The sequence below is a fragment of the Pongo abelii genome, chromosome 1 (genome assembly GCF_028885655.2).
Source record: "Pongo abelii isolate AG06213 chromosome 1, NHGRI_mPonAbe1-v2.0_pri, whole genome shotgun sequence".
Taxonomy (NCBI): Eukaryota; Metazoa; Chordata; class Mammalia; order Primates; family Hominidae; genus Pongo; species Pongo abelii.
Window position 1 is genome coordinate 27,485,293 of NC_071985.2, and position 8,271 is coordinate 27,493,563.

Genomic DNA, 8,271 nt, shown 5'->3' on the forward strand with positions numbered 1-8,271 from the left:
AGCTGGAGGCTGAGAATTGTCTTTATGAATGATAAAGAATAATTTGGATAATATGACTTGTTGTGTCAAAGGAGCTTGCAGGCACAACCTCAGAACTAGGAGAACTTACCTTGTGGATCAAGACAGTGCCAGGCCACGGCAGGCCTTCCCACATGGAGGGGGTACCCAAGAGGAGAAGCACAGGTCCCTTGTTTACCACGTCAGGCTGGCTTTTTAAAGGAGAAGGATGGAGTTGCTGAGATGGACATGCCTGGCTTTTTTTCCCAAAACTATCCATAGGAAATTCACTCTACTTTTCTAGGCGAGGAGTAAGGGGTAAAGCAAGAGACTTGGTATGTTTAGAATAAATCTCTCTGAAGCAAAATTAGGAGAGTGGGGAACAAGCATTTCCCTCTAACACTGTGCTTCTTCTAAGACGTGGTTAAAGTATGACCATCCACTCAATCACCTATGACCATCCACCTCAGCACTATAGCTGTGCCATTAAGCACTATAAGCCATAAGCTGTGTCATTAAGCACTATAGCCATTAGGTACATGTGGCTACTGAGGTCTTAAAATGTGGCTACTACAAATTTAGCTATGTTATAATTGTAAAACATACCCTGGATTTTTATTACAAAAATGCAATATATCTCATATATACATATTTATATATAATATATTATATTAATATATTATATATTATATATTATATATTTTTATATATATATATTTTTTAGATGGAGTCTCGCACTATTGCCCGGGCTAGAATGCAGTGGTGCAATCCGACTCACTGCAACCTCTGCCTCTCGGGTTCAAGTGATTCTCCTGCTTCAGCCTCCTGATTTGCTGGAATTACAGGTACCCACCACCACGCTCGGCTAATTTTTTGTATTTTTAGTAGAGACTGGGTTTCACTCTGTTGGCTAGGCTGGTCTCGAACTCCTGACCTCATGATCTGGCTGCCTTGGCCTCCCAAAGTGTTGGGATTACAGGCGTGAGTCACCGTGCCTGGCCTCATTAATATTTTTATATTGATTGCATGTTGAAATGTGTATTAGCCAGGGTTCTCTAGAGGAACAGAACAGATAGGATACATGTACATATGAAAGGGAGTTTATTAAGGGTTATTGACTCACATGGTCACAGGGTGAAGTCCCACAATAGGCTGTCTGCAAGCTGAGGAGCAAGGAAGCCAGTCTGAGTCCCAAAACCTCGAAAGTAGGGAAGCCAACAGTGCAGCCTTCAGTCTGCAGCCGAAGGCCTGAGAGCCTCTGGCAAACCACTTGTGTAAGTCCAAGAGTCCAAAAACTGGAGAACTTGGAGTCTGATGTTCAAGGGCAGGAAGCATCCAGCATGTGAGATAGATGAAGGCTGGAAGACTCAGTTAGTCTGGTCTTTCCACGTTCTTCTGCCTGCTTTTATCCTACTGCACTGGCAGCTGATTATATTGTGCCCACCGAGTTTAAGGTGGGTCTGCCTCTCCCAGCCCACTGACTCAAATGTTCATCTCCTTTGGCAACACCCTCACAGACACACCCAGGAACAATACTTTGCATCCTTCAATCCAATCAAGTTGACACTCAATATTAACCATCACAAAATGAAAATACTTTGGATATATAAGGTTAAATAAAAAATAATATTAACATAAATGTCACCTATTACATACGTGGCTTGCATTGGACAGCACTGTTGTAAACCAATGGTTCTTTAACTACAATGAGGAATCTATTGCAGATTGATACTTTCATAAAATTCAAATTAAAATATCTTTCTATAAAATATCGTAAACCTTTACTCTGGATCCTGTACTTATTTGATTTCCCGCTGTTAAAAAAGAGTTTGGTTCTGGCTCTCATCTGAAGAGCTTACTAAGAAGTATGAGTAGAAATAGTTCTAGATGTCTCTTCCTTTCATAGGACCCATAAGTAATAAAGTCCTATCAATTCTTCCTCCTGTGTATCCTATGTGCATCCTCTCCTCTTCATTCCCACTGCATCTTCCTTAGAGAGACCTTTATTTCCTTCCAGGATTATTGTGAGTGACTGCTAAAAAGTCTCATTGCCTGCACTCTCATAATCCCTTTATTTAAAACCCTGCAACTCGTCCTCATGCCTCCTGGTCAAAGTACAAAATTCTCCTGGGACCCTCAAGCCACAGATGAATTGACCCCTGCCTGCTGGTTCAGGCCACCTTTCCCCAATTCCACACTAGAGTAGCAGCCAGCAATTCCTGATCTCAACCATGTCATCCTCTATAGAAAACATGATCTCATGTAATCCTTGGAAGAACCTGAAATGCTGGCAATATTTTTCCTATGTTACCGATTTTTAAAACCAAAGATCAGTCTAGCAGAGTAAATTGTTCAAAAATACTCAGGTAGTAAGGAGCAGCGTTAGGATTTGAACTTGGGTCTGTTTAATTCAAAAGGCTATGTCCCTTCCACATGATGTGGTGCTGCTTGGAGTTCCTCTAGCCCCCTCTTGTTTCTGGCTTTAGCACATGATATTCTCTCAGTTCTCCATCTTCTACTTCTGATCCATTTAGGCTTTTCTTGTAATACCTGAGCTAATCTTCAACCACCACCTGGTGCGTTTCTTGAGACCTCCTGACCCCCAAAGCCTACCTTCTTCTGGGACCCTTTCAGCTCCTTCATAACACTAAACACAGCACTTGGTAGTTGAAGGTCTTATTTATTTCCCCGTGTGATTCCTCCTGATGCAGAAACCATCCTCTATGCTTAGCACTATGTCTATTATGGGAGATGCTTAATAATTAATTCATTCATCTTTTCATGTATCCAACTAATAATTATTAAGACAGACAAAGGCCCTGTCTTCATGGACCCTACCTTGTAGTGAAGGGAAATTGAAAGAATAAACTAAAAATTTAAAAATGCATGTGTGTTGTGTGTGTGTGTTCTGCTTGCTTGTTCTTCCTCTAGGTGTTTTAGCGCACCACTTACCCTAATGATATTCACCAAGGGTGCTCAATTTGTACTGCTCCAGCCAGCTGCTGTGTGCCAGCACAGCCATCTGCTTTCTCCCGTTGCCATCCCCAGGCAGGCAGCCTGTCAGACAGGGGCATGGTCGTTCCTTCTTTTTCCATTTGTTTAGTGTCTCTGGATTCAATTTTCTCCTTTTCATTTGGGGAATGTCTTAGGCGTGCCCAGGAAATTTCCTTCCAGCTCCTCTCCATCACCCTGTCATATGTCAGATGTGCTCAGCAAAATTGTCTATGCTCTTGAGGACAGGCTGCTCAGTGGACCATGGAGCCTCAGCCTCATTCTCTGCATCAGCCAGACTTGGCATAAGCCATGACCTGTTTCAGCCTCAGTTTTCTCGTCTGTAAAACGAGAAGATTAGACTATTCTAAAGTTGATGCTCAGCATCCTTTTCTCTTCCCAGGAGTCTTGTGTAAAAACTAAACAGATAGAACAGATTTACTCATCTGTCAGCAATATTTACTGAGCACCACTATGTTCCAGGCATTGTCTTGGGTGCTCTTTATAAAGCAATGAACACAGCAGTCTTGATTCTCTTGAGGCTTATGCCCTGGCTGGAGAAAGCAGATGGACAAGTGAATGCATGGTTATGTCAGGTGGTGATGAGAATGTCAGAGTACTATACCCAAGGTAAAGTGGGTGGGGAGTGTCAGTGGAGAAGTGGATGGAGGCTATTTCATGTAAAACAGATAAGGTGACCTTTGAGCAGAGACCTGAAGGAAATGAGCACTACTTGGAAATCTACCCCACTAGTCGTATAGAGTTCCCAACCATATGCCCTGCTACTCATGCCACACATCTCTCCCCTGTCAGTCTATTATTTCAAGCTTATGATATACATGGACATTCTTTTTCTCAGGAAAGCTCTCAGAATGACAGAAAAGTCCATCGGTTATGCTCAACACTCTTCAACATCCCCAACTCCACTGCACACCTGCTCTTTCTTTGTTCCTTGTCTTGCACAGAAAGGAGAATGACTGGTAACCAGGAGTAGCCCAAACTCACATCACAGCCTGCTGGGACCAGGGGAAGGAGGTGGCTTCACACAGAACAACCCCTTCTTGTAAACATTCTCCCTTCCCCACCATGAAGAACATTTGAGCAGTTGTTTATAGGAGATAAATATTGACACAGAAGACCGCAGAGAAGATTTGCAACGTGCTTCATGGGGCAAATGGGTATAGTGGGCTGTCTGTCCCCTCAACCCTTCTCAGCTAAGCCCACCTACTCGGGGTGCTGTCTACTTCAGGAAAATCACTAAGTGACTCATGTGTCCTCATACTTACCTTTCAGACCATGTCCCACCCCTAAGGAGTTTTTCAGAGAAGGATGGTAAAGTGAATGGAACTTTTTATCATTGACTTTTCACTACTCCTTCTCATTAACCTATATGGAGCTTCACTGCCATTCATAATGTTCATGGTGATCTTAGCATAGCATTTCATTTGGTGAGGCTACTAGATATAGTTACCTTTTAATTCCTCAGTAGTTCAATGGCAGAGAGTTAAGCTTTGACAGGTTCCCCATCTGCTTCCTCTGTGTGCCCCCACACTAAGAACCCCAAATAAAACTGAGCAAGATAGGGCCATGTTAGGTAGAAAGAAACAGCCCAGAGTCTTTCATTCATTTTAACAACTCTTTGACTAAACTAGTACTTGATCAATTTATTAGTTTAGCCACTAGTGGGCTTGGGACACACAATTTACCTGCATTGAAGAGAAGCCACAGACTTAAGGCATCTTGGTCTCCCATAGGTAAAAAAAAAAACCATACACACACACACAAATATTGAATGAGATTCTTTTGCCCACCCCCAACTCATTTTTCAGAGCAATTGTTTCAGGTCCATTTTATTTTCCTCTGCAGAGCAAACCAGTGAGAAAATGGCCTTCGTACTCCTGAGAGACCTTTCACCAGGCTTTCTACTTTTGAATTCTCTCCATAGCTGGTTTCCTCTTAGGCTCCGATAGAGCAGGTGAATATAAATGATTGTTCAGCTGAGGAGGGAGGGGACATTTCATTTTCCTGTTGCAACTGAGGAGAGGAGAGGAGAAGAGGTGTTGTGTAATGTAAAGGATCGGGTTTAAGCTAAGGTCCTTGAAAACAGTGGGAGCTAGAAATCAATTAGAGAAAGAAGCAAATAGTGACATTAGCTAATATTCGTTGGGTCCTTACTGCATGCTGGGTATGCAGTAAGGATACTACATTTTAAATACAAAATAGTGAATGTAAACCGTGAACCATTCACAGGATACTGTGAACATTTTGCGTGCACTGTTCAATTTGCCCTTGTCACAATTCTCTGAAGCAAAGACAACTGTTACCCCCAGTTTATAGATGAAGAAATGGAGACAGCAAGAGATTAAATAACTTGCACACAGTCATGTGCTTAGCAAGCAGAGCAGCTGGGGAGGAACCTAGCTGGTTCCGTGGCTCCTGTACCTCACCTCTGTGTAGTACCTCTTTGCTGAATGATTTGCTATGTTTTTGGGATGCCTGCCAAAAAAGAACAGTTCCTGATGGCTCAATTTTCGTTGCAGTCCCTGAATCACACAGGCATGCTGACTACGTCCTTTCCTGGTACAAACCATCATGTGGGAAACACACAGCAAGAAGCATCTTCAGGTCACAAGATAGGTAATACCATCTGCCTGAATTTTTTCAAAAGCAGCAGAATATTTAGTTTTCTATTTCAGTGGCTTCTAACAGAGATCATTGTTTGCACAAGACTAAATGTCTGCAGTCGTCGTCTTATCTTAGTGTGTGATATGGGACGATGGTATACGTGGCAAGGTTTGCTTAGGTCACCCTTGTAGAAAGTGGTTTCAGTATGATTCAGAGATGATTGGAATCTGGGAAGGATCTTAGAGTAGGAGATGGATTTGTCTCCCCAGGTTTTATGGCTACAATGAGGCAATAAGTATATTTTGTTGGGGAGAGAAATAAAACAAGAAAACTTCTGGATTTGTAGATTTAAGCTGTGAGTTTTCAAAAATTCACTGTAAGCTCTGACATGAGGTTGACAATTTCCTGTTCTCTGTTGTTGGCTTCTTCTGTCATTAAAGTTCAGGATTGGAAAAGGTTTTACTAAATATTGGAGAGTGATATTAAAGAAATATCTTTATTAAAGATATCTTTAATAAAGATATAATATCTTTAATAAAGATATAATATCTTTAATAAAGTAACTGATACACAGTTGATACTTTCTGCAAGAATTGAAGGGATATTTTTTAAAAGTACAGATTTAACAAGAAGGTGAGCACCTAAGTACTGGGCATGTGTAGAAATAATGTGTGTCTTGGTTAAAAATCAAAGCCAGAGATTTCTGTAACCATAATGGGTAAGAACTGTAAAACCTACCATTTAAACTTAAAATTTATTTGATATATAATTAAAATTAAAAATGTTAATATTTATTTAGGGAAGATGGTCCCTTTGTTCTAGGACCAGTTGAAATACACCAGTTGGTTACCAATTGTTCCACAAGTTTTGAGGCAAAGTTCAAGTGTCATTAATCTAAATCAAAATATTTAAGATTGAAAAATAAATGTCCTGCTTGGTAACACAGGTAGTGTAAATTGTTGTGCATGGCTGGGTCAAAACTGTACTGATTTTCTTTCATGTTCTAGAATTTTTAAGAGGAAAGGAAATGGGGAGCATACAGTTTTGGGGAACTCTATGTGAGTTTAGAGTACCCTGTGCTGAAAACTATGGTGTGCTCTTACAGAGTCAGTTCTTACAGGTATTTTGGCTCGAGTAGTTACTTACAGGAACTGAGTATTGACACAGAAGACTTTAGAAAGGATTCACCAACATGCTGTTCTCCATTCACTGGTGTAGAGAACTGTCCTGAGTTCATCATAGCTATTCGCAATGGAACGGCTTTTGTCCTAATGGTAGGGTTATATCAGATAGAATGACCAAGCTTTTGGAAAGTGTACTGATGTTGTGATATCATATTCTGATAAGATTGTTCTTCTGAGGCCAAAGAATGAGGCCATGCTTCTTGGAGGATTCCCTAGAAGGGTGTGTGGGGGTGGGAGACTCATCATCACTCATCCTGGGTGGAGGAAGATATCAAGGAAATAAGAACTTGAATGATGAAAACTACACAGTGAAGTGGACATTTTTCCTGCCTGGTGTACGGGGGGGGGGTCTCAAGAGGTAATGTGAAGCTGAGACACAGATATATTCAGTGGCCCTGTAAAAAGAGGATGATCTAGTCCTGCCATGCACTCATTTATCTTATTTTCAAGAGGTACATATGGAGTGATTACTACATGCCAGGTACAGGAAAATAACACTGAAAAAGTAGACACAGCTTCTATCCTTGGAAAGCTTATCATCTAGGAGGGGGAGACAAGTATTAAATGGCTTTTTAAAAATCAATTTTATTTGTCTATTTATTATTTCTAATTGTGGTCAAATACACATAAGTATTTACCATCTTAACCATTTTTACACATCCATAGTGGCATTAAGTACATTCCCTGGTGGTGCAATCATCACCACCATCCGTCTTCAGAGCTCTTTTCATCTTGCAGAACTGAAACTCCATACCTGTCAAACAAGAACCCCCGTCTTCCCCTCTTCACAGCACCTGACAGCCACCATTCTACTTCCTATCTGTATGAATTTGACTACTCTACATATCTCATACAAGTAGAATCTTATATTTGTCCTTTTGTCATGAGCTTATTTCACTTAGCATAATGTCTTCAAAGTTAATCCAGGCTGTGCATGTGTCAAAATTCCCTTCCTTTTTAAGGCTGAGTAATATTCTGTTGTATGAATCCACCACATGTTATTTATTCATTTATTTGTTGATGGACACTTGGGTTGCTTCCACCTTCTGGCTATTGTGAATCATGCTGCTATGAACATACAGGTGTTCAAAGGTATTTGAGTCCCTGATTCTACTTCTTTTGGGTGACAAATCGCTTTTTAAACATGAAAAATAAAAACACAGCTATGAAATGTAAAATGAAAGATCACTGAGCAGTGACAGTAACACAGGGTGCCTTGACCTGATTAGGCAGTGAGAGGCTTATTGGGGTGCATTCCTGGAGGAAATGACACTTGAGACAAGGCCAAGGTTGGTGTCGTGTGAACCAGGGGAAGGGGAAGAAGCAAGAGCCTTCTAGGTTTCTGCAGGAGCAAGCCAGAGACCTAAAAGAGCACACGACTCAGAACCTCGAGGAATTCTATGTGTGGATGGATCAGGAGGAAGGTTAAGACTCCTTAGGACCCGTGTCTGTGGGCTTTAGGAAAAGTAAAGTA

At 41.1% G+C, this 8,271-nt stretch overlaps 1 long non-coding RNA gene across 1 annotated transcript; it reads left to right on the top strand.

Moving 5' to 3' along the window:
* The first annotated feature begins 712 nt into the window (after positions 1-712).
* Positions 713-5,742, top strand: LOC112130062 (uncharacterized). The gene is made up of 3 exons (XR_002912378.2): positions 713-842; positions 4,855-4,963; positions 5,529-5,742. It is a non-coding gene; the product is annotated as an uncharacterized LOC112130062 (long non-coding RNA).
* Positions 5,743-8,271: the final 2,529 nt, after the last annotated feature.